The following is a 27,021-nucleotide window of genomic DNA, read 5'->3' on the forward strand; positions in this document are numbered from 1 at the left end:
TTGGTTGGAAACAGGATTAAAATTAAGAATGATTCTTAAACCAGCAGCGTATTTCATAAACCATGAGATTATCATTAACAATATTCTTATTGCAAATGCCACTGTTGGCATTCTCACTTATAGTGCAGTACATGCCACATCAGCAGGATTAGTTTTGGGTGTGAAGTTTACAGTGTTTGATTTGTGCTACAGTGTCTACAATGACAAACATGTTTCAATGGTCCAATGACCTAAGTCAGCTTGTGCAAATGTGAACAGCAATGATGATTTTCTGTGAACCTTCTCAGATATTGGTAGACAAATGTTATATTTGTTTCTTTTGGTCTACTATTCCTTGTATTTCTCCCTTCACACCTTCCCAACAAAAAATATGTATATTATACATGACTATTAGTTTGGGGCATTTTCTTAGTAATTCACTGCTTTCTCTAATTTTAAAAGACTGTGTAGAACTTAACTTTTGGCTTGATAAATATGATTCAATTGAGTTAAACTGCTGTTCTTTTGGAACTTAAAAGGTAAAATGCCAATATAAATACATGGTAATTATCACCAGAACTGTTCATTTTTAACTATTAAATTTAAACAAAGAGCAATTGCTGTTTGTTCATGCAAAACAAACAGTGCCTGCTTAAGATCTTTTTGATTAATCTGCTTCCCTGCATGCAGATTCAAGAGAAAACACAGCCTCAGGCTCAGTACACACATCTATGAAACAAAAAAAGCTTTGCTGTCCCAGGCGATTGTTAGAGTGTTCCCAAAAAAGGGGTTTAGTGGTAAATAATGCAGGATCAGCTCCGCGAAGGGAGACCAAACCTCAGGAACAGGCCAATACATCCAAGGCTTGGCAGATGTAGCCCAGTTCTAGAACAGGCCTTGAAAACAGAAGGGGTGCTTTGTTGTTGGGAGAGTGTGGTTGAATAGGTGAAGTATAGGGATTTACAGAGAAGGTAGCTATTAACAGACATAGTGCCAGGTCATACTAGAAACTGCGTCCAAAACAAGATAATAAGGAAAAAACTTTTAAAACCAAAACTCCTGGCAGAGTTGGTGCTGTGAGTATGAGAGTCAGACACAAGTCCCAGGCACTGTGCTCAGCTGGACAGGTCACCTGGGTGGATGCCAAGGGCGGGACAGGCTGATAGGGCCAGATAGGAAGTAGAAGGGTCTGTTGAAACCTCCCCCATGCCCTTCAAGCCTCCCAACTTGAATGAAGATCCATAGAAAATTACAAAATACCAAGTTTGGTTGGATTTCTTGTAGAAATGGGGAAAGGTGGAGATGGATGTTGAGGACATAATGAAGAAAAGGGAAAGCATTCCCTTCTCAGAGAGCTATAGGAAATCACAGGGAGGACTCTAGATGGGCACCAGCTGGGACAAGCATTTCTGTCAGCTCTGATGGAGAGGGGAGCCTAGGAGATCCCTAGGTTACGTGAGAGAAATGAACTGATGACTGCATACCGCGTATTAGGCACTACTGTCACCAGATCAAGGAAGGCAGGAACTGGGTTCAATCTTCTGGGAGCAGGGCTGGCAGGGACAAGGTAATGAGTAGATCCCAGCTGCTGGCAAGAGACATTGGCTGAGCTCCTACAGGGAGCCAGGGCTCTGACCAGTGTGTTTAAGGTCTGCATGTGAGTGGTGGTGGGAGTTGTCAGTCTGTGGATGGGCAATGTCGACCAGGGGAGAGGAATCTTAAACATCCAGGTGGAAGAAGTCAGTTAGGCAGCATGCCCCTCATTGGAGTTATTAAAAGGGTTCTTTTAGGTGGATTCATAGGCTCCCCTAGCAATCTTGTCTCAGGCTTGAATATTTCACACCCTATTGCTTCCTTGGATGAAAAAGTTGATATGCAGATTCAATATCTTCTGATTTAATGTTGAGGCAGAGCAGAGTAGACTGCAGCTGCAGGGGGTCATCTGGACCATCTGGAAGGGGGCTAAGATAGGGACAGGAATTGCCATCAGTATGGACAGAGTTTGATTTCTGAGGGGGCAGAAGAGACTTGTGAATAACTTATTATAGAACAAGTCAAGACAGTATGTGATCATTTGTCATTATGTGACACAGATTGGATAAAAACTAGGGCATTACACAGCATTGATTCACGTATTAAATAATTGTTGAGAAAGTGCTATGGGACAAGAACCATACTAGGTACTGAGGACACAAAGATGTATGATATCGTCACTGTTCTCAAGATGCTCCTTGTCTAGTAGAGAAGCACATGAGTTAAATTGAAAAAAGCCTAATTTGCTATATCACATACAAGCAACAAGTCTTATGGAAGGCCAAGGGAGAATACCCTACTCAGCCTAGGAGCTAAAAACAGCCTCCCAGACAAAGAAAGTCATGTCAACTAGGATGTAAATCTTACACTGAGAGAGAGAGAGAGGGAGGAAGGAAGGAGAAGAGAGCTGGGAGGGGAGGGGGAGAGAGAGAGAGAGAGACAAACAGACAGACTAACTTGGGACAGGGAGCACTGGGCTATAAAATCCTTTGTTAACCAGTAGTTCCTCTTTCAAACTTCCACAGGGAAATGTGTGCACAGGAACTAATGATCAGCTCTGGCCCTGAGTCAGTGAAATGAACAGGTGAGGACAGACCATGGGGATTGTGCAGAGCAAGTTGCCTACAACAAAGGTAACCCCACAATCCTTTGCCTCCTTCTGTTTTGTCCATCACCCTGATTTCAACCCAAAAGTAGACCAACTACCTCCAACCCCGTCAGGTTGAGACTGCAGGGATACTCCCTGAGCCCATTGCACCTCTCCAGCCACGGATAAGGGAACCACGAAGACTGTCCATGCACGGGTTTACCTTGTGATATCTTTTCTCAGCCCAAAGAAAAGTTCTTTTCCTCTCATGGCACTCAGTAAAATGCCTTTAAGATGACCAAATATAACAATAGTCCTCTATTTTGGGAGAAGTGTATGGTGAAGGGACTAGGTGAGAGGAGCTCTCTAGAGAGGTCAAGAGTCCTATATGCACAAAGTTTTGAAGCATGAAGAAACCTAGAAATGGGTATTCTTAACAGAGGGAACCATAGGCCAAAGATCTCAGGCATGAGAGATCCCAACGAGTCTAGGAAATGCCAGAGAATGCAGCATGGTTGGACCCTAGGATGTGAGGAAGGATTGGGGGTGACAGAAGAGGGGAAAGGCTACATATCTTGGACATTATTCTCTAGAGATTCACAGGGCATCAGATGACTGAAAGTAGTAGGGATGTGATCAGATTCTTATTGTAGAACCATTGCCTGCTCATATAAAAAACCCACTTAAACCTATTCTGAAATTTACTTAACTACTATCCTGATTCTCATTCAGTCTCAGAATTTAGTAAAATGAGATTCCCATAGTGGATGATGAACTGTATGCTCACTGCAAATTGGAACATGTCAGAGAGTGTCCAGGAGGAATGAAGTTCTATTAGTGTGAAAGCAGCATTGTAGTCTCAGAATAAGAAACTACTGGGCACATTAGGTTGAAACTCTAGGATCAAGATAAGAAAGGACATGAGCGGCATCTTCCTATTCAGTGACATCCCCAGACAGCGTACGGAAATGAAGAAGCAGCTCACTGAAAGGAAGGGAGGTGAGGTGAACCTGCTTGGTTTAGGACCGTGAATAAGCTATGAGTAAGGATAGATCTTCCCCCCCCCACCCCCAAGACAGAGTTTCGCTCTTGTTACACAGGCCCAAGTGCAATGGCACGATCTCAGCTCACTACAACCTCTGCCTCCCAGGTTCAAGCGATTCTCCTGCTTCAGCCTCCCAAGTAGCTGGGATTACAGGCATGCACCACCACGCCAGGGTAATTTTTTTGTGTGTTTTTAGTAGAGATAGTGTTTCACCATGTTGGCCAGGCTGGTCTTGAACTCCTCACCTCAGGTAATCTGCCCACCTCAGCCTCCCAAAGTGCTGGGATTACAGGCGCGAGCCACTGCACACAGCCTAGGATAGATCATTTTTAAGAGCAGTTTAGGCTGGGCGCGGTGGCTCAAGCCTGTAATCCCAGCACTTTGGGAGGCCGAGGTGGGCGGATCACGAGGTCAGGAGATCGAGACCATCCTGGCTAACATGGTGAAACCCCGTCTCTACTAAAAATACAAAAAACTAGCCGGGCGTGGTGGCGGGCGCCTGTAGTCCCAGCTACTTGGAGGCTGAGGCAGGAGAATGGCCTGAACCTGGGAGGCGGAGCTTGCAGTGAGCCGAGATCGCGCCACTGCACTACAGCCTGGGTGACACAGCGCGAGACTCCGTCTCAAAAAAAAAAAAAAAGAGCAGTTTAGAACAAAGTTTACATAATGATTCCCAACCCAGATCTAAAGAGAGACTCTGCCAAGAGATTTTTTGGAAGGGGCACTGCATTGATTACCAATTGTTATGTAATTGCTGCATAACAAATTAACCCAAAACTTAGTGACTTAAAACAGTACTTATTATCTCACAGTTTGTATTGTGTCAGGAATCTGGCCATGACTTAGCTGAATGCTCTGCTTTAAGGTCTCTCACAGACTACAATCAAGGTGTCCGCTGGGCTTCAGAAATCTCAAGGTTCATCTAGAGGAGTATCTACTTCCATGGTCATTCCTGTGGTTGTTGGTAGGGCTTAGTTTTCTTGTAGATTGTTGGCCAGAGTCCACCCGCAGTTCCTTGCAATGTGAGCCTCTCCATGGGGCAGCTAACAACGTGGCATCTGGTGTCCACCAGAGGGCAAGCACATCAGAAATCGGAACATCTTTGTAACTTAATCTTGGAAGTGCATATGCTCTATTTGCTAGCAGTTACGTCCAGCCCATTCTCAAGAGGAGGAGATTACAAGCCATCTTAGGAGGTGTTTAATACAGGCAGGAAAATATGGGAAGAATAAGCCCCATTGAAAATCTCTCAATCTAAGGATAACATTGGAGATGGAGCCTAAGACTGTAAATAAGGGGAACATGAGAGACTGAGAAGGGGGATCTTCCCATTTAAGCATCGGAAAGAGTATAGGGAAGAGAGGAGAGTCTAGAAAGTGGCAAGAAGAAATACTGTCAGGATTTCTTAGGAGATAATGTGAGACATCTGCTGGGCAAAGAGTTATGAGATTGGAAATCCATTTTGCTGCTAATGACTTACTAGGCAAAGTTCTTCTGCCTCTTGAAAATCTCGAGGTTGAACAGTCACAGCTGGATGCAGGCTCTCTCCATAAGGCTGATAAGATGGCTTCTGACAGTCCCAGTCTCCCATCCTCCTACTCAGTAATCACAAGATGTTTCTGCCTGTAACATACATTCATTCCATAAAAGGGCTGGTCGGTCTGCTTATGTTACATGACCACTAGTGGACCAATCATTGTATGCAGGAGGGCGTAAGATCACAGTTGGCCTATTCTGAGACTCACACCCTCGTAAAGGCCCAGGGCCTTGTAGTCATTAGCACTGTTCAACAAATGTTTTCATTTCCCTTCTAAGCACATGGAAGGAAGGATTGCACTTCCTTGGCCTGTTGGAGTAACTTGTGGCTTTCTTTGACTAATGAAACTAAACAGAAGTGATGGGTGTTACTTTTAAAAAAATAACAGTTTTACTGAGCTATGGTTTACATACCATAAAAGCCAGTCATTGGTTTTTAGTATACTTAAATTATAATAGTCAGTGGTTTTTAGTATACTCACAGAGCTGCTCAACCATCACCACTAATTCCAGAATATTTTAATCACCCCAAAAAGAAACTCCATACTCATTAGTAATCACTGCTCATTTTCTCTCCCCCTATTCACTGGCTATTACTAATCTATATTCTGCCTCTATGGATTTGCCTATTCTGAACATTTCATGCAATATGTGGCCCTGTTGTAACTGGTTTATTTCATTTAGCTTTAGCTTCTTTCATAATGTTTTAAAGGTTCTTGCATGTTGTAACTTATATCAGTACTTCATTCCTTATTATGGTTGAATAGTATTCCATTTATGGATACACCACATTGTGTTCATCCATTCGTCAATTCATGGACATTTGGGTTATTCCCATTTGGGGGCTATTACAACTAATGCTGTTATGAACATTTGTGTAGAAGTTTTTGTGTGACATGTTTTCGGTTCTCTTGGTTATATACCTACGAGTGGAATTGCTGGGTCATAAAGTAACTCAATGTTTTCTTAAAAAAAAAAATTCTAAATGGTTTTCCAAAGCACCTATACCATTTAACATGCTCACTAGCAATGCTTAAGGGTTCTAATCTCTTTGCTAATGCTATTTATTTTCTTTCTTTTTAACTGGGGTATCTCATTGTGATTTTGGTTTGCATTTTCCTAATGATTAATGATGTTGAACATCTTTTTACCTCCTTATTAAGCAATTGTGTATCTTCTTTGGAGAAATGTTTTCTCAACTCCTTTGTTCATTTTTAAATTGGGTTGCTTTTTTTTTTTTTTAATTGTAAGAGTTCTTTGTACACTCTGAATACAAGTTTCTTATCAGATATATTATTTGCAAATATAGTTTCATATTCCTTGGGTTGTAATCTCACTTTCTTGATAGTGTTCTTTGAAGCCAAAAGTTTAATTTTGATGAAGTTTGTTTTTTGTTGTTGTTGTTGTTTCTGTCATAAAAAAGAAACACAAGGTCATAAAGATTTGTTGCTATGTTTAGTTTTTACATTTAGCTTTACATTTAGATTTTACGTTGAACTTTTATATTTAGGTCTATGATCCATTATGAGTTAATTTTTGTATATGATGTGAGGCTCAACTTCATTCTTTTTAATGTGAGTATCTGGTTATCCCAACATCGTTTGTTGGAAAGACTATTCTTTCCCTCATTGAACAATTTGGGCACCTTTTTAAAAATCAATTGCCCATAAATATAAAGGTGTAATTCTGGGCTTTCAATTCTGTATCATTGATCTATATGTCTAGCTTTCTACCAAGACATGTGTGTCTCTTCTTTGTGAAGGCTTTAAGAGCAAGTGAATGAGTTACCACACTTTATTCCTCTGCCTCTTCATTGGCAATGCTCCCAAAAGAGGCTGGAGTCTTAGTTTGGGTTTCAGAGTGATAGTAACATGAAGAGCTCTGAGCCAAAGCACACAGACATCATCACACACAGTGTGAGTGAAAAGTAAGCTTTTACTTGAACTATCTAATACCCAGAGGTTCTTTGTTTACTGGTCTGTCCTGACAAATACAGAACTATAATTGACAATTCTACATAGAGTAGGGGTCAAGTCCACAAGAAAGCCAGAAGAAGAGAAATGAGAAAGCATGCAGGACGAGCAAAACTAGCTATAATTTTAAACCCCAAGGGTTATGAGCTAGCCCTTATTGTAAATCTTGGTTACCTTACCAACATCAACACACATGACTGACTATTGCATCTTGGGTACTGAGGTGCAAGTAATTCAGTGTACAAATGGTATCTCTACCTTCAGGATCTTACATTTTAATTAAGGAAACAGGATGTATACATGGAAAATAAAGAACAATGCAAGGTGCCATGTAATAAGTGGTGCTAGAGAGGATTAAAGGAGAAGGAATAAGGACGAGGTGAGGGGCTAGGAGAAACTAGGAGGGCTTCTTGGCATTGTGACTTCAGCTGTGCCTTCTGGGAAAAGAAGGACTTGGATAATCAAAGAGGAGAAGGAAAATGCATTGGTACAGGTGAGCAGAGGGGTAGGCAAAGAAATACCAACCTACTTGGGAGACAATAATAAATAGACCATTTTACCTGGGCCAAGAACGTTTGTTCAAAAATAGATGTAAAAAGAGTTTGGGGGTTAAATTGAAGAAGGCTGTGAATAATGAGCCTAAATTTTATTAAGGAGGTAGTGAAAAAATATGAAAATTTATGTAGAGGGAAAATGATGTTTTTGTGAAATTAATCTCATTGCAGTGACATTAGAAGCAGCACAGGAAATTCTACTTTCTCTCCTCTGCAAGGACCAGTAAAGGTGGCTCTTTAGACTTGCCTTAGCTCATCAGTACAGTCCTGTAGGGACCTGGAAGTGCCAATTACTTTACTGGCATTCTCTAAACTAGAAGCAGACTAGCTGAATATTATCATCTTGTATTGGAGTTTTCTAAATTGGGTAGTATACTGTCAGTATACGAAATGATAGTGTGTATTGAAATGGTCAAAAAACATACTGAATGTGGGCTTCAAATTTTTGGATCCATCAAGGCCTTGCAAACAGACTCCAGAGACAAATGGTAGACTTTAATAGTAAGGAAAATTGAAGACTCAACCATCTGAATGTGGCAATTATGAGCCATTTTGAGTGAGAGTTAGCAAATATTTTCCCAACTGTCAATTCTAAGAAACATGCAAACAGAATCTGTATAAGTGAATGCAGCAGTGAACCTGTGTCTCTGTTAAACCACAGAGAAATGAAATAAGCTGATTTTAAATTTCTAAAGGGAACTTAAACCACCTGCTAAGTTGTAGAATTTAATTTGCAAGATGAATACTTGGCAATGTGACACTTCTTTCATAGCTTCATTTGCTGTTTTAATAAAAATGTTCACAATGCTTTGGTTCCATCTGTTAGAGAGAGTGAAAACAGCTAACTGCTATTCAAACAACAAAAAATACAGCTTTCTAGAAAACTATATTGAGTGCCACCAAAATGTAAAGAAGTATTTATAAATTTTAAACTTCTGCCTCACTTCTGAAAAATGTTATTGTAATTGCACTGCATCTTGGACTCAACATATAAATAATTTATGCAAAAATTTTAAATTTAAATTATTCCCCCACACTCTAAATGCAAACAAATGCTTTCAAAGTTATCATGACCATGAATCTTACTGCAGCAAGCTACAGATTTTCATTATAACAATTTGTAAGCAAATATTTGGTTATTTTTATAAGCCACAAATCTGGCTGAAGGAGAAAATGATGTATAATAAACAAAAACTCTGCAAACCACAAAGTATGTTTGTTGCTATATTTCCAGATCAGAGATAACAATAAGCTATAGTAAGGTAGCCTCCCTACATTATTAATTGGCTTTCCATGGCTTTTTCCTCAGAATAGATCAAGATTTTACAACTTTCAATAAGAATTATTTATCAAGCACCAATTCCAGTATTTAATACAATACTGGCAATATGGTAGACACAACCTATGTGTTTGTTGAGTCAGAGAAGTACAATAGTAGTCATGTTACATCAAGAAGAGATAATGAAGGGAGAGACACAGAGATGGGAACAAAATGTAGGAAAAAAAAGAAGAGCTTTTTCAGGCCAGGTGCGGTGACTCATGCCCGTAATCCCAGCACTTTGGAAGGCTGAGGTGGGCAGATCACTTGAGGTCAGGAGTTTGAGACCAGCATGGCCAACGTGGTGAAACCCTGTCTCTACTAAAAATATAAAATATAGCCGGGTGTGGTGACGTGTGCCTGTAATCCCAGTTACTTGGGAGGCTGAGGCAGAAGAAGTGCTTGAGCCCGGGATGCGGAGTTTGCACTGAGCTGAAATCATGCCACTGTACTCCAGCCTGGGTAACAGAGCAAGACTCCGTCTCAGAAAAGAGAGACAGAGACAGAGAGAGAGAGAGAGAAAAGAAGGAAGGAGAGAAAGAAAGAAAGAGAAAGAAAGAAAGAAAAAAGAAAGAAGGAAGGAAGGAAGGAAGGAATGAAAAAGAAAGAAAGAAAGAAAAAAAGAAAGAAAGAAAGAAAAAGAAAGAAAGAAAAAGAAAGAAAGAAAGAAAGAAAGAAAGAAAGAAAGAAAGAAAGAAAGAAAGAAAGAAAGAAAAAAGAGAGAGAGAAAGGAAGGAAGGAAGAAAGGAAGGAAGGAAGAAAGGAAGGAAGAAAGGAAGAAAGTAAGAGAAAGAAAGAAAGAGAAAGAAAGAAGGAAGGAAAGTAGAGCCTTTTCAACTCTCTGTCCCATGGAATTATCTAAAACATTAGTTTCAGCTTGTCTTAACCTTGAGGTACTGGCTAGTTGTACAGTGAAGAAAGCTAAGGCTAGCAATGACATACAAGGGGGGTCTGCAGAATGTCCTGTTGTCTTTCCTGTGCTCATTCCTGTAAGGAAATTGTGTATTTACCTTTCCTGCCGAAAGGTAGGGTTATGAGACACATCTTCTTGCTGTGTCCTCACTTGGTGGAAGGAGAGCTAGGTTGCTTTCTGGCCTCTTCTTATATTAGGGCACTGATGCCATTCGTAAGGACTCCACCCTCATCACCTAACTACCTCAAAAAGGGTCTACCTCCAAGTACCATCAAGTTGGGCTTACGGTTTTAACCTTTGAATTTTAAGGAAACACAAACATTCAGTTAATTGCAACAAATATGTTTTAAATGGTAAATGAAACAATTGTCTCCGCATAAAGAGACCACGAAGCAGGACTATATATAACAATTTTGTAAAATAACAGAAAGAAATTAAATATGAGGTACAGAACTGAAAGTTGAAGAAAAAGGTAAAGCAATTACAGAAAAAGAGGAACTGGTTAGAGAACAAGGGAAATTAGACACTGTGGAAATTCATGGGGATGTAAAAGATAGAGGAAATAGAAATTGGGGAAGTAGAAAAAACTTGAGGAGATAAAAAGAATTAGAGGGAAAACAATAGAAAAATCAGGCAAAGAAGCTTCAGTGTATGTATATTGAAATCCTAAAGGAAGATGAAATTTAAATTTAAAAAAATTTGAGAGTTAAAGATACTTTTTGATTCAGCCTATTGAAAGGGTATATACTAGTTCATGGAAAATTGATGTAAAATGGTGAATCTGAAGATATATCCTAGCAAAGTTACTAAGCTAACAATTTTTTTATATTAATTTTAATTTTTAAAATTTAAGTTCTGGGATACACATGGAGAACGTGCAGGTTTGTTACATAGGCATACATGTGCCATGGTGGTTTGCTGCACCTATCAACCCATCATCTAGGTTTTAAGCCCCATGAACATTGTTGTCCTAATGCTCTTCCCCTCCTTGCCCTTCACCCCCCAACAGGCCTCGGTGTGTGATATTCCCCTCCCTGTGTCCATGTGTTCTTATTGTTCAACTCCCACTTATGAGTGAGAACATGTGGTGTTTGGTTTTCTGTTCCTGTACACTATCAATTTTTTTAAATTTTTTTAGATGGAGTCTTGCTCTGTCACCCAGGCTGGAGTGCAATGGTGCGACCTCTGCCTCCTGGGTTCAAGTGATTCTCTTGCCTCAGCCTCCCTAGTAGCTGGGATTACAGGTGTGCACCATCACACTCAGCTATTTTTGTATTTTTAGAAGACACAGTGTTTCTCCATGTTGGTCAGGCTGGTCTTGAACTCACTACCTCAGGTGATCCACCCACTTCAGCCTCCCAAAGTGCTGGGATTACAGGCGTGAGCCACTGCACCCAGCCTCTCAAGCTAACAATTTTGTATCTACCCAAGTTGTCCTTCAAGGCCTTGAAGTAAATTTTGAAAACATTTTGAACACATAAGAACTTGAGGAATAGAATGCCCATGAGCCCTTATTGAGGAAATTATTGAAGGATAAACTTCATTAACAAAGAGTGACTAAGGAAACAATAGCAAAGAACTTACAGTGAGAATTTAGTTCATTTAGCAATAAAATCAAGACAAATTAATTGGCTAATTAATTTCAAAATTGTGTACATGTATACAGGGTTTACTTTCTACCACTCTATTCTAGAGAGCAAACTTTGTATACATGGTCACAATTTTGAAATTAATTAGCTAATTAATTTGGAGAGTAAGGGGGAGAAAAAGGAAGATTGTCTCATCTATAATATCTGAAAGTCACAAGATATTATTCTGAGTTGGCAGTTACATACTGGAAGTAAAAGAAAATGAATAAACACAAATAAATATAATTGTATTGACTCATACTGGGGACAAAGACAAAAAGGAAAGCAAAGAAGAAAACATTCTGATATTATCTCATAGGATTACATCATAGAAACTAACAGTATCTAAATAAATAAGGGTAAATCAAAAAATAAAAATATAGACCTTCCTAAATATAAAAAACTACATACAATGCAAACAAATTACATTAAAAGTACTTTAAAAAATTCTCATCAGATAACATAGCATAAACAATAAGGCCAGATATATATCCATAAGTGTAAATGAGTTTAACTCACTTCTGAAAAAAATTTTATTGGAGAATAATAAAAACTGAGTTTTGTTCTATATGCAGGAGACACATATAAAACTTTCAGTAGAGTTGAAATTGAAGTAGTTCTTGGCCAGGTGTGATGGCTCATGTCTGTAATCCCAACATTTTGGGAGGCAGAGGAAAGGAGGATTACTTGAGGCCCAGAGTTTGAGAACAGTCTGGGCCACATAGCAAGACTCTATCTCTACAAAAATAAAAAAAATTAGTTGGTTGTGGTGGTATGCATTTGTATTCATAGCTACTCAGGAGGCTAAGGTGGGAGAATCGTTTAAGCCCAGGAGCTCAAGGCTCTGGTAAGCTATGATTGTACCACTGCACTCCACACTGGGTGAAAGAGAGAGACCCTGTCCCTAAAAATACAAAATTAAGTAGTTCTTGAATTGTCAATATCAGATAAGGTAAAATTTAGAATAAAAAGCATTTTATAACAAATGTTTTTGTGATGCCAAAGCAGACAATTGACAGTGAAGATATGAAACTCATGAAAATCTATGCACCAGTCAAAATAGCAGTCATACCCATAAGGCAGAAATGATAGAAATTACAAGGAGAAATGGACAAAAATATACCAGTATAGAAGACGAATGTCTTAAAAGACGTAAACATTATTAAAATAAATCCAGTTGATGCATGTTGAACTTTGTTCCTGAAAATAAAAAATACACCTTGTTTTCACATTCCCACGTAGCAAGTCATGAAAATTTGTCATCTTTTAGATCATAGATCATTCCTCAAATAGTATATTTGATCACAATCAAATAACTTTGTGATTACAAATAAAACTGTGAGTAATAAGAAAATAAAAGGGTCCTTTCACCTGATAATTTAAAAATTCTTAAGCAACTTGGGGCATGGGTCAAAAAGAGGTATAAACTTAAATTGCAGAATTTCTAAAAATAAGAAGAAGAAAAATACTATAAAACTCAGCTCAAAAATGATGATAGCCCTCAATATTTATATTACTTAACAAAGAATAAAAATAAAAATAAATGAATTATGCTATCAACTGAAAATGTTTGAAAAAGGAAATCAAAATAAACTGAAGGAAATAAGGAAGTAGTAGTAAAGATAAAATGTTAACAAATTAAAAATAGAAAAATAAAATGGATAAATCCAAAACCTGATTATTTGAGGGGGAAAAAACAAAAGAGTACACAAACTAGCTGGCTTAATAAAGAAAAAAAAGAACACAAGGAAAGTGTAACTACACAAATTAATAAGTGACAGTAGGGAAGTAACCCGTGAAGGAGGACATTCAAAGAATTTTGAGATTACTCTGCTCAACTCTATGCAAATAAATGAAAAACCTAGATGAAATGAATAAATTACCATAAAAAGATAGAAAATGTAAACAAACCAATTTCTAAGAAGAAATAGCAATTGTCAAGGAGTGATCTTCTTTGAAAAATTACCAGACCCAGACAATTTTATAGGAATTTCTGCATAACCTTTAAAAAAATGACTCCAATGCTATTGGAACTCTTCCAAGTACGGAGAAAAACTAAATTCTAAATCTATTTTTTCATAAGTTTGCAAGACCCACACACAAAAATATTAAAACACAAAGGAAGGACACATAGAGAACAATTGAAATAATGGAAAGACATATCATGTGCTTGATTAGGATTCAAATCAGTTTCCTCCAGGTTAATTTGCTAATTTAATGTGGTCTCAGTGAAAATACAACAGATTTATTTTCCCTAGACAGTTGTTCCTAAATTTCACATAGAAAAATTTAAAAGCAAGAATAAAACATAATGACTCTAAAACAAAAAAGGAAATGAATTTTTAGTGAGGTAGAACTAACCTTACCAAGTATTAAAATATTACAAGGCCTTCAGACAATCAAATAGGTAAGAATCAAACTTTCAGAAATAGAGTCAAGTATATAGTATAAATTAGTATATGATAAATGAGGCATCAGAAAACTGTTGAGAAAAAAACAAATCAAAAATTGGTATTGAAAAAACTGTTGTGTGTTCTGAAAAATACTTTAAAAAGATACTTAACACTTTTTGATAGTCATAATTCCAAGATGACCCCAAGATTCCCGCCTCCTAGTGTACATGGCCTGTACAATCTCTTCTACTGGATTATAAGCAGGATTTATGAATATGCGTCACTCTTGTGATTAGATTATATTACTGGGAAAAAGTGGAGATTTAACAGATCTGATTAAAGTCTCTAATCAGCTGACTTTAAATTAATGAAAAGAGAAATTTTATTGAGTGAGCCTGACCTAATCAGGTGAGCCCTCTAATGAAAAGTTTTGATGTCAGAGATTATCCTGCTGGCCTCAAAGCAGCAAACATCCGGATGTAAGGGGATCACATAGCCAGAAACTGTGGGGCACTCTCAGAGTTATAATGCATCTTGGCAGATAGCCTACAAGAAAGAAGGCCCTATAATCATAAGAAGTGAATTCTACCCACAACCATATAGGCTTGGAAGAGAACTCCAAACTCCACAAGGGATCACAGCCCGGTCAACATACGATTTCAGCCTGTGAGACCCTGAGCAGAGGACCCATCTAAGCCATGCCTGGCCTCCTGATCCACAGAAACTGAGGGGTAATAAATATAAGTGGCATTAAGTCACCCAGTTGTAGTAGTTTGCTACACAGCAATAAATAAATACACGTCAAAACATGAGTTCCAAAGAAAAAAAAGAGAGAATCAAACATAAAGGTTGAAACCACTAAATAGAAAGCACATTAATAAATATATGTAGGATGTCAATAGTTTATTCAATAAAGTAGCCGGGCACAGTGGCTTGCACCTGTAGCCTGTGTTACCAGGGAGGCTGAACCAGGAGGATTGCTTGAGCTCGGGAGCTTCAGGTTGCAGTGAGCTATGATCATGCCAGCCTGGGTGACAGAGTGAGACTTGGACTCAAAAAAAAAAAAAAAAAAAAAAAAAAAAGAAAGACAGAGACAGAGAGACAGAAAGAATGCCATGGGAGAAAATTTTTTATGGGATATAGTTAAAGCTATAAAGTTGTGTTTTTAAATGAATAATGCACAACACAACTAAAATGTTGTTGGAGGGGGAACAAAAAAATAAACAGAAAGCAGGAAAAATTAACTAATAAATCTATAATTGAGTACGTTAAAAGCAATAAAATAGACAAAGACAGAAATAGAATTGATATGTGAAAATCTTTAAAAGGCTGGTAAGACAAACATCAGACAAATCTGACCAATGAGAAAAGAGAAATGCACATTACATTCAGAGAAAAAATTTTAAATAATGATAGAATTCTAACTACAACTAACCATTTATTAAACATAATGAAAAAAGCAATCCCATTTAAAATAGCAATAAAAACATATAAATTACCTAGTGGTAATCTTAATAAGAATAGAAAGAAAGAACAACTTTTTAATATAAGCTCTAAAAAGACTTGAAAATCAGAGACATGCTGTGCTCTTGTATACAAAGACTGCATATTATAAATACATAATTCTAGGCTGGGTGCCTCTAAAAAAGTTTTAAACATTAGCCAGATATGGTGAATGTACCTATAATCCCAGCACTTGAGAGGTTGAAGCAGGAGGATTGCTTGACCTCCGCTCAGGAATTTGAGGTTGCAGCGAGCCATGATTTCACCACTGCACTCCAAATTGGGCATCAGTGTGAGATCCCTGTCACACAAAAAATCCCTGCAATTCTATAATTTAATCTATATATTTCATACAAGTCCAATCAAAACTCCATTTGAAGTTGAAAATCTAGATTAAGAAATTTTTTAAAAGGTCATGAAAAGTTACACTACCAGAGACTAGATAAATAGAAGTATAGTAATGCTAATATTAACAAGATTAATAACGATGCTCACCATGTGGCAGGAATCATGTTAAGTATTTCACAACTATTTTATTTTTGGCATGCTCTTTGAGGTAGATACTACTATTATTCCACTTTTACAGATGAAGCAATTCAGCATCAAAAACAGTAGATTTCATTGAGGCCATCCTTTTAACCACTGTCAATACAGTCTCAAGGTGACACTGCTGGCAAAAGTTTGGACTAGTGAATAGCTGATGTTGGGGCAATTGATATATTATTTGGAAGAAAATAAAGTTGGATCCTTCCCATCTGAGTGAAGCAATTTCCAGAGGGATTAAATGGAAACAATTTACATTAAAATAAGCCAGAGAACAATAGATATAATTATGTATAATTCATATGCTCTCTGGGAAGGAAAAAATTTTCTAAGCACAACACTGAAGAGAGGAACATAAAAATTTAAACTTCTATATAGGAATAAAAAAATCAGCAAACAAATATTAAAGCTTATTAATACATTTAAAGTATCAATGACAAAATGGTAAAAAAAAAAAAAAACTTGGTAATTTGCTAGGCAAAGGTAATATCTTAATGTATAAAGCGTCTTTCAAATCAATAAGTAAAAGACAAAGACCTCAGTTTTGTAAACTTGGGTGCTCCTTAGGGACAACTCAGTAAGACCATGGTGGGGGTAATGTTGACAACTTGGCATGGAAATATAGAGAACTACTGTGAAATACAAGGAGGTTTCTTGGTTGGAAGGAGATTTAAAATTATGCCGAGACACTCCAGGAAGTATAATTAACTCCTTTAATTAGTCATTCAATAAACGTTTATCTAGTCTGTACTCTCCACTAGGTGCCAGGGGCACAGTGGGGAGCAAGACATGGAGCATATCTTCCCGTTGTGAAAGAATGTAGATTAAGGAGATCAAGGCAGAGTGAAAGAGTGAAGAGCTATCCCGAGAATTAAAACAAGGTGGGCGGACTGCTTGAGAATGATTGGCCATGGAAGACTCCTGTGTGGTAAAATTTCAGCTGAATCCGATTGACAAGAAGCCTGATGATGCTGTGGCAAGAAGTCATTGTACATAAGAGTGGAAACAAGGTGACCAGGTGGCAAGGTCTGGCAGTAGTCTAGGTAAGAGATGATAGTGTTCGGACTAAGGTGGTAATAATGGAGACAGAAAGAAGTTAGCGTACTTGGAGCATGTTTTGGACAAGGTAGATCAACAAGATTTGTTGATTTGGAGGCTAAGGGAATGAAAGGAATCGGGGATGTCAATTTTTTTTTATGCTACAAATTGGGTCTGGGTTGATAGTGGTGCTATTTACTCAGATGCAAAATGTTTAAAGGGAAGCAGATAGCTTACGATGGAGGGTAAGTGGGTAGAATGTGAGAATCATGAATTATGTTCTACCATGGTAGGTTTGAGATTTCAAAGACATTAAGAGAGATGTCCAATAGGCAGAAGTGAGTGGATGGACTTGGAGAACAGAGATTTGTGTGCCATTTTCGTATAGATAGCATGAAGGGAAGAAAAGGATATAAATGTATCTATTACCACTAAGCTGTACACTTAAAATGATTAAGATGGTAAATTATATATGTGTATTTTACCTCAATAAAAAAATAGATATAAAAAAATCCTAGGGGCTGGGTGTGGAGCCTCATACCTGTAATCCCAGCACTTTGGGAGGCTGAGGCAGGTGGATCACATGAAACCAGGAGTTCGAGACCAGCCATGGCCAACATGGCGAAACCCTGTCTCTACTAAGAATATAAAAATTAGAGGGGGTGTGGTGGTGCACACCTGTTGTCCCAACTACTCAGGAAGCTGAGGCTCAAGAATCACTTGAACCTGGGAGGTGGAGGTGGCAGTGAGCCAAGATTGTGCCAATGCACTCCAGCCTGGGCAACAGAGTAAGACCCTTTCTAAAAAGTAAAATAAAACAATAAATAAATAAGTAAATAAATAAATAAAATAATTTTTAAAAATCTTAGGATCTAGATAGGAATCTCTAGGGCAAGAGTGTAAATAGAAAAGAGAGGGATGTCCAGGAAATAACCTCAGAGTACTCCAACATTTAGAGCCACTGAAAACAGGAGCCAGCCAGAAGCCTAAGAAGAACTGGTCAGTGAATGAGGAGCAACGCAAGAGGGTGTGGTGTCATAGAAACCAAGAGAAGAGTTTCAAAGTGGACAATGTGGCCAACTGGAAGACCAAGTGGTCAACTGCTTTGAATGCTGCTGAGAGGTCAAGAAAGAGGTCAAAGTGATGACTAGCTTTGGCAACTTGAAGCTATTGGTGATCTTGATGAGGACAGTTTTTGGGTCAGGTTGTAGAGGGAGCAAACACTAGCCCTAAGTTTAGTTCCTCTCAGTTTTGCTATCATGAAGTAAGGAAACTTTAGCTACTGGAGCAGGTTTCCATAGGCTTACCTTGAGTCACCTGCCCATTCCCAGATTCATAGTAATATAAAGAACTCACTTTAGACTGAGTCCTTCTACCTGTATCCATTGCTGTGTCCAGGGAAGTCAATTCATGGAGCAGGAGTCTCTAACCAGGAAACCTCCCTTGTGCCCATGTTTGTCTGCAAAATGGTATACAAACATTTATCTATTCTTAAAATAAGTCAGGGGGAGCAAACATTTTGTAAAAAATATCTGGATCCAAGGTCAAGGCTTAATATAGGCCTTACTTATGTGGTACAAATATTCTCTAAGAGACAAACCAAAACGTATTAAGTACTTAACATTCTTGACTCATCATCTCTTTGTAAGAATAGTGTTTCTCCTATTATCTTTAATCTAGAGTCAAGTTAATTTGATTTAATGATCGTATTGTAAGCTTATCTAATTCTTATTTTCGGGTATCATCCTTTAATATATTGTGAACTATGTGTTTAACTAAGTGTAGAGAATTGTAAAATGAAGATAATAGGGTAATTAATTTGAGCACAAGTACAAGTTAGTTTTAACAGTACTATAGTGTATACAAGTATTTCTCTGAATTATTTCTGAAAGTATAGTTAGATTTATCCCATTTAATCATAACATATTTAACCTGCTTTTAAGTGAGTTAAGACCACTAACTTTTTCAATTTTGTTTTAGAAGTTAGGTAAATTTGTTTTAAAAGTCAAGAAAGTGAAATAGAAATGATTATATTAGTCAGTCTATATGAAATGTCACTAAAGTTTATACTTTTAAAATGTTAATTCTGTTTTACCAATGAATTGTAATTCTACTTAGCAACACTCCTTTCCATTTTTAGTTTCTAAGAGAAGATATGTTTAAGTAATTACTAATAAATTGCTGGAAAGTGAACACAATTTTTGGAACTTTTATTGCTTATATTTACAAAAACTCAAAGTAAACGTGTCGAAGAGTTTCTTATAAATGTTTCACAGTCCATCTATTGGGCTCAAGAACCTGAGAGTTGGGGGAAGGAGGGAAGGAATGGACATAGTGAAATAAGCTATCGATATTATTTTATTCTTTTATAAAACCATGTGATGGAAAAAGAGTTCTGATTCCACACGGGCACTGTGCTGATGGTTGTATTGACATTATGGCCATAGTGAGGATCAATTATTCTTATATTGTGGACCTGACTGAGAAAAGTCTACTTGCTTTTAGCAGCTAAAGAATAAAATCACTAATCAAGCAAATCACCATGGCCATTCTAGTTGTTTGGGAAAGTCCTAATGACTTCATTCTTTCCCACTGATGCAGAGGCAGGTGCAGGATTCCTCCTCACCCGCAAGTTCCCTTCTATTGTGCACTCCATTGCATCAGGGCTTTTCTCCACGCTCTGCTTCCAGAAACAATCTCTTATCCTTCATGGCCTCATGGCAGACCCATGAATTTCCATCCTGCTCTTGCTTTCTGCTTACCTTATGGCCCTGGATCAAATCACCTGGGACTCAGGCCTTGATTGACACCCCAGCCTAGGTCAGTAAATATTTGTTTAATCCAATTTAATTTTAGTAACAACTTTCTACTTCCAAGATAATTATTCAATGTTTACAAATTTGCTTGCTGATATAATTAGTTTTGTTTATTTTCTTCTCTTGTTATAACAGCATTGGATTTTGTGGATAAACCTCTTGCTTATAGTAAAACCTTTATTTATTGTGTTACATTATCTCTAGGTTTTGCTAATATCAATGCATCTGTTCTCTTATTTACAATATTCAAAAACTGAAAGCACAGCATTTTTATTAGTTTTCTATCACTACTGTAAAAAAATTGCCACAAATTTAGAGACATAAAACAACACAAATTTGTGATCTTGCAGTTCTGGTGGTCAGAAGTTTGCAATGGGTCTCCCAGGGCTAAAATCAATGTGTTGGCAAGACTTCATTCCTTCTGGAGGCTCTAGATGAGAATATGCTCTGTGCCTTTTCCAGCTTCTAGAAGTTGCTTGTATTCCTTGGCTTTTGGGCTGCATCGCTTTTCCCTCTGCTTCTGTCCTTATATCTCCTTCTCTCACTATCCCTCCTTTCTATCATAAGGACCCTTGTGATTACATCAGGTCCACCTAGATAATCCAGGAGACTCATCTCAAGATTCTCCCTTTATTCACAACTGCAAAATCCCTTTGCCATGTAAGGTAGCATATTCACAGTTTCTGGAGCTTAGACATAGACAACTTTGGAAGGACTATCATTCAGCCTACCACAGCATTCCTTACTGGTATACCAGACAAACAAGCAAATACACAAAATTGAGACCAGACTTTAAAAATGTTAATTAAACCCTAATACTAAAAGACTGAAGTTGTGTAGAAGAAAAGTTATTAAGCCAGGTAGTAATATTCTGTGAAATCAAAAGTTAACATTAGGTATTTAACTACATTTAAATTTAAGAGAAAATATAAATGGCATATTGTTTGAAGCCAACATCTATCTACTCTTGTCAATACCCAGGGATGATTTGTTTAAGACTTCAGCTTTTTATAGCATCAAACTAGATACTTAGTGATATGGTTTGGCTCTGTGTCCCCGCCCAAATCTCATGTTGAATTGTAATTCCCAATATTGGGGGAGGGACCTGGTGGGAGGCGATTGGATCATGGGGGCAGATCTCCCCCTTGCTGTTCTCATGATAGTGAGTGAGTTCTCATGAGATCTGGTTATTTAAAAGCATATAGTACTTTCCCCTTCACACTCTCTCGCTCTCCTGCCACCATGTGAAGATGTGCTTGCCTCCCCTTTGCACTTCTCCCATGATTGTAGATTTCCTGAGGCCTCCTCAGTCATGCCTCCCCTTTGCACTTCTCCCATGATTGTAGATTTCCTGAGGCCTCCTCAGTCATGCCTCCCCTACAGCCTGTGGAACTGTGAGTCAATTAAACCTCTTTATAAGTTACTCAGTCCCAGGTTATTCTTTATAACAGTATATGAATGAACTAATACAGTTAGCCCTCATCATTTCATTTTTCAGTCATTTGTTTTTGTAAATAATACATGGAAAACAAAAAATTAGAAGTAAAAGTATGTAAATGATTATATATATATATGTGTGTGTGTGTGTGTGTGTGTGTGTGTGTGTGTATATATTCCTCCATCCCTCTGTCTTCTAGTTGCTCAGGTTCATTCAGATGCAACAGGTCACCAGTTTTCTCTTCAACAGCTTTTGTTTATTTTTCCAGAAATTACTTGATCATTTTAGAAGCTTCTCTCCAAAATCATTGAGGCATTCAAAAGTTAATCTATACATACTTTTTTATTTATAAAACTGTCTCAATATGAGTTAGATATCCGTTAGAAATAATTTCTGGCTGGGTGCGGTGGCTCACACCTGTGGTCCCAGCACTTTGAGAGGCAGAGGTGGGTGGATCACAAGGTGAGGAGATCAAGACCATCCTCGCTAATACGGTGAAACCCCATCTCTACTAAAAATACAAAAAATTAGCCGGGCATAGTGTCACATGCCTGTAGTCCCAGCTACTCAGCAGGCTGAGGCAGGAGAATCGTTCAAACCCAGGAGGCGGGTGAGCCAGGATCGTGCCACTGCACTCCAGCCTGGGCGACAGAGTAAGACTCTGTCTCAAGAAAGAAAGAAAAGGAAAGAGAGAGAGAGAGAAGGAAATAGAAAGAAAGAAAAAGGAAGGAAGGAAGGAAAGGAAAGGAAAGGAAGGGAAAGGAAGGAAGGAAGGAAGGAAGGAAGGAAGGAAGGAAGGAAGGAAGGAAGGAAGGAAGGAAGGGAGGGAAAGAAAGAAAGAAAGAAAGAAAGCAGCAGAGAGAGAGAGAGAGAGAAAGAAAGAAAGAAAGAAAGAAAGAAAGAAAGAAAGAAAGAAAGAAAGAAAGAAAGAAAGAAAGAAAGAAAGAAGAAAGAAAGAATTTCTATTGGCACTAGAGACCTTTTTTTCCTGCAATTTTTGGTGTTTAATATCTCATAAAGTATGCATTGCCTGAGAATCTACAGTAAGTACTTTAGTATCAATATTTAGGTCCTTGGTCATGCTTTAAATTTTATCTTTAATTATCTCCACAAAAAGACCAACTGTCATGTGAACATCAAAGTAAAGGCCCTGGAGGTAATACCTCAGCTCAAAGTTTGGCTCTTTGAGCTTCAAGTTGTTTGGCTTTGAGCAAGTTAACCTCTTTTTCTTCGCATTGTTGAGGAGTAAAATGGGCAAAATAGTGGTACCTACCTCCTAGGGTTGTTACGAGAGTTAACTACTGCATAAAGTAGCTGGTATTTACTTAGTATTTAATAAACAATTGTATTTATGCATAACTCCAGTCATTGTGTGAGGATTATCCTCTTGTATTTGCTCTACATAGCTTAGTTGCTAGTGATTACAATTATTCTACATTTAACAAATTCACCCTATATGGGAGAAAGATTACTGGCCTGCAATTCTCAGTGTTACGACTGGGATTATTTTATGGACAGTAACAACTAATGTTCATTAGTGTTTATTGTCTTCTAAGCTCTGTGCTAGTGTGCTTTAGTTGCATTGTTTTTTTAAGCTTCACAAAAACCTTTGAAGTAGGTCATGTTATTGTCATCATCCTCATTTCAAGGGTGGGAACATAAGCATTAGAGAGGTTGAATAACTTGTCCAGCTAGTTAGGAACAAAGCCAGGATCTGGACCCAGGCGGACTAAGTCCAATATTCATATACTTAATTATTGGGTTATACTACCTCCTGAAGAAAGTGCTTACTCTGGCATTTCTTCAATCATTAGGCCATCAGTTCCTTATTCTTTCATTTTTTAAAAAATAAAAATAAAACATTTATTGAATGTCTATTATACACCAGCTACTCTCATAGGTAATAGATAGCAGTGTGCCTACCCTCAGGCTGACAGTGGCTAACAGCAACAAGTTAAAGATTCCGAAAAATAGTACCATAACTTAACTACTACTAACTTGAAGCTGGGACATGTAGTTTTTAATACTTGCTACAGCACCAGCTACCTTTCTCTTTCAAAAAAACAATATGGAAATGAGAAGTTCTCTCATGTTTCTCTGACTGAAGAAACAACTCATTTTTTCTCTCTCTAGTCTCCTCTGTCCTTCTTTTACACTGTGATTATTAAGTGCCTATCTAGCAAGATCCACACCTTTTAATACTTTTAAAACTTATTAATCTTTTATGTTTTTATTTTTGCATTTAAACTTTTTATTTTGAGATAATTATAGATTCACATACAGTTGTAAGAAATAATATGAGAGGATCCAGGTGCCCTTTACCCAGTTACCCCAATAGTAATGTCTTGCAGAACAATAATACAGTATCACAATGAGGATATTGACATTGACAGAATTCATCAATCATATTAAGATTTTCCAAGTTTTCCTGGTGTATGTGTGTGTGTGTGTGTGTGTGTTTGTGTTTGCGTGTGTTTGGTTCTTTATATCAGCAATCCCCAACCTTTTTGGCAACAGGGATGGGCTTCGTCAGGGGGAGGGGTGAATGTTGGGATGAAACACTTACACCTCAGATTATTAGGCATTAGATTCTCATACTGAGCGTGCAACCTAGATTTCTCGTATGTGCAGTTCATTATAGGGTTCACGGTCCTATGAGAACCTAATGCTGCCACTGATCTGACAGAAGGTAGATCTCAGTTTCGGTTGCTCACCCGCCACTCACTTCCTGTTGTGTGGCCCAGTTCCTAACAGGCCACAGACTGGTACTGTTCAGTGGCCCAAAGGTTGGGGACCTCTGTTTTATATCATTGATATTTTAATTCAAGATAAGCCCTTAATTTTTTTCCTCACATAATTTAATTTTCAAATGGCCTTCAGCTTGAGCAATCTTTACATTTTGATTTTATTTTTGGTTTTTACTTTTTGTTAGAGACAGCATCTTGCTCTGTTGTCCAGGCTGGCGTATAGTAGTGCAATCATATCTCACTGCAGCCTTGAACTCCTGGGCTTAAGCAATCCTCCCCCCTTAGCCTCCCACATTTTTAGAGAGAATCTCTATCCTTTTTGACGTTGCTTTATTTAGTTATTTATTTATTTTTGAGACACTTTCTCTCTTGTCACCCAAGTTGGAGTGCAATGGCGTGATCTTGGCTCACTGCAACCCCCACCTCCTGGGTTCAAGCAATTCTCCTGCCTCAACCTCACAAGTAGCTGGTACGACAGGTACATGCCACCACACCTGGCTAATTTTTGTATTTTAAGTAGAGACAGGGATTTACCATGTTGGCCAGGCTGGTCTCAAACTCCTGACCTCAGGTGATCCGCCCACCTCAGCCTCCCAAAGTGCTGGGATTACAGGTGTGAGCCACTGCACTGGGCCGATGTTGCCTTTTTTAAAAAGACATTTGAGTCAACCATGAAGGATCCTTGTCATTTTTGTTCATGTCACATATTTTTTATGTATTTATTTTCTTTAGCTCCCAGTGTGTAGTTTTTAAATTATCTGCAGAGAGCCTGTGGCTTATTTACTTTAAATTAATTTATGATTATTTTCCTTATAAATGCACTTATCTTATTGTATTGGTAAAATAAGGTAAATGTGCTATAGTATTTTTTTATTTTCCCTTAAGTTTAATCATATTGAGATAGATCATATATTAATGGTATACTATCAGATTTTCTATAGATAGGACTTCCTATTTTTACTTTCATCCACATCTAACATAATGTATTTTTTTGTATGCTAAAATTACTCATTCTAAAAACCATTGAATTGAATAATTTATCCTACATTAAAGCTTATCCTCAAGATGTCATCTGCATTAGCTATTGTCAACATGTGTTTTATAGCACTGCAATCTTCCTGCATTTTCTATGGTTTGTAACTTGGCCTATATCCCATTGGTTTTTCTCTATCCAGCTTTTGAAATTAAAATGAATGCAAAATTATCATCTTCAATTCCAATTAAATGCAATATAATAGTCACATTACTTTGAATTTTTGAATTTTAATCGTTGCTTTTTGTTTTTAGAATTTATTATTTATTAAGTAGGTAGTCTTAGTTCCACCATCTGATATAAAGAGATAGGAACTCCAGATCTCTTGAATCTTTAAACAACTATCTACTGCCCCGCAGTCGCTAAGACATGAAGATCACGTAACATAGGGGACACACCACACAGAAACTACAAATTGATGGCCCATAAACCACATTCAGTTTGCAGATATTTTGCTTAGCCTGGATGGTCTTGGCCAGCATTGTGTTTTTAAAAAAGTTTTAGTTGATTGACAGAACCTTAAAAATCAGGAGATTTCATGTTAAAAACCCAGATTTCCAATTTCCCTTGAAAAATTTGAATGTTTGGTAGCAATGAGCCAGAGTAGAGGAGCAGCTGCCCAGTTTGGACAGGGCGGGTACTCTAGTTGGCCACAGCCCCTACTGCTTACTCCTGTCTCTGACCCTGAAGGCAAGTGGCACTGATCCTTTATCATGGCACTCATGCCATTGTTTTCCTTAGAGTTGGTCTACCTGGCTCAGTCATGTTAACTGCCTGATCCTACAGGCATTATATTATTCAGGCCTGATGCCTGGACTTTGGTCAGAACTGCTATCTGGTTTTCTGCTTGGTGCTGTCGTTCAACACAAGATCAGGAGACTTCCTTCAAATTACACCAGAGACAAGTGGGAGGCTTCTTTCTTGGCTTCCTTCAAGAGGCTTATACCACTCTCCCTGGCACCCTGGAATTTCACCTCTGAAGCTAGGTAGAGAAAAAGAGAGCCTTCTCTGTAAGGACTGGAGAAGAGCTTTCATGTCTTTTTCCCTGCTGTCACCCAGCTGTCCATTTAAATCTTCCAAATTTAAGGCATTCCCAGTAAGAATTCTGCTGGTAAACAGCCTTCTGTTTGCTCTTTGATATCCCAGTATTCCAAAGAACTACACAGTTTAAGTTGGAGTAGGGTGGAGTTCCCCTATGGGAAATACCCCCAGGCTCTGCCTTGACGTATAGTCACAAGGAGGGGAAGAGAATGAAGAAAGTCAGTTCAGTGGCTTAGGAAGGAAAGAGGCTGATGGCCTTATTATAATTCTATTAATTATATCTTTGCCATTTCCACTAACATGTCCTTCCCTAATACAAAGACTTAAATCTGGTATACTTTGGACTCCATTTTGTCCTTGATTCTTTCACTAGTTCGAGTGAGCAGGGGTAGGGAAGAGCTTTGGTCGCCCATAGAAGTCGGATGCCACTAACACTTTAGGGTACTAAAATTTCAGAGTGTCAATTGCCGTTCTCCACATCACACTGCTTGTGTATGCACGACTTTAAAACCTTAGGTTTTTGGCCCATTTAATACAGCAAACTTTGATTTTTGAACTGTCCTCAGGGTTTTGAGAATCATTTGTTAGTCTCACTATTTTGATACCCACCAGGGAAAATATCCAACCTGCTATGGAACAGGATCGTTAACTGAAGCAGCCACTATGAGAAGGAAAGTGCATAATGTTATAAATGAAGTCACCGCCATGAAATAATACAGATGTATTCTTTTCAGTGAATTCTGTGCAAACACCCAGTCAAGCTGAGACTTCCCTGATTATGTATAGGGAATGTGTTCAGAAAATCACCAGCTGGGTTTTTCAGTGGTTTAAAAGCTGCTGTGCTGTAGCATTCCAGAATAAAAAAAGTAAATACCACCTACCAACCAGTAAAGTTTTTTGATG

At 38.1% G+C, this 27,021-nt stretch overlaps 1 protein-coding gene across 1 annotated transcript in view; it reads left to right on the forward strand.

Moving 5' to 3' along the window:
• Positions 1 to 4,589: 4,589 nt before the first annotated feature.
• TDRD3 (tudor domain containing 3) overlaps positions 4,590 to 27,021 on the forward strand; it is a 244,140-nt gene continuing 221,708 nt past the window's right edge. Inside the window, exon 1 of the mRNA XM_017951284.2 lies at positions 4,590 to 4,608. The gene's annotated coding sequence lies outside the window, so the exon portion shown is untranslated. The remainder of the gene's footprint in view (positions 4,609 to 27,021) is intronic.

The sequence above is a fragment of the Papio anubis genome, chromosome 15, assembly GCF_008728515.1.
Source record: "Papio anubis isolate 15944 chromosome 15, Panubis1.0, whole genome shotgun sequence".
In the NCBI taxonomy this organism is placed as follows: Eukaryota; Metazoa; Chordata; class Mammalia; order Primates; family Cercopithecidae; genus Papio; species Papio anubis.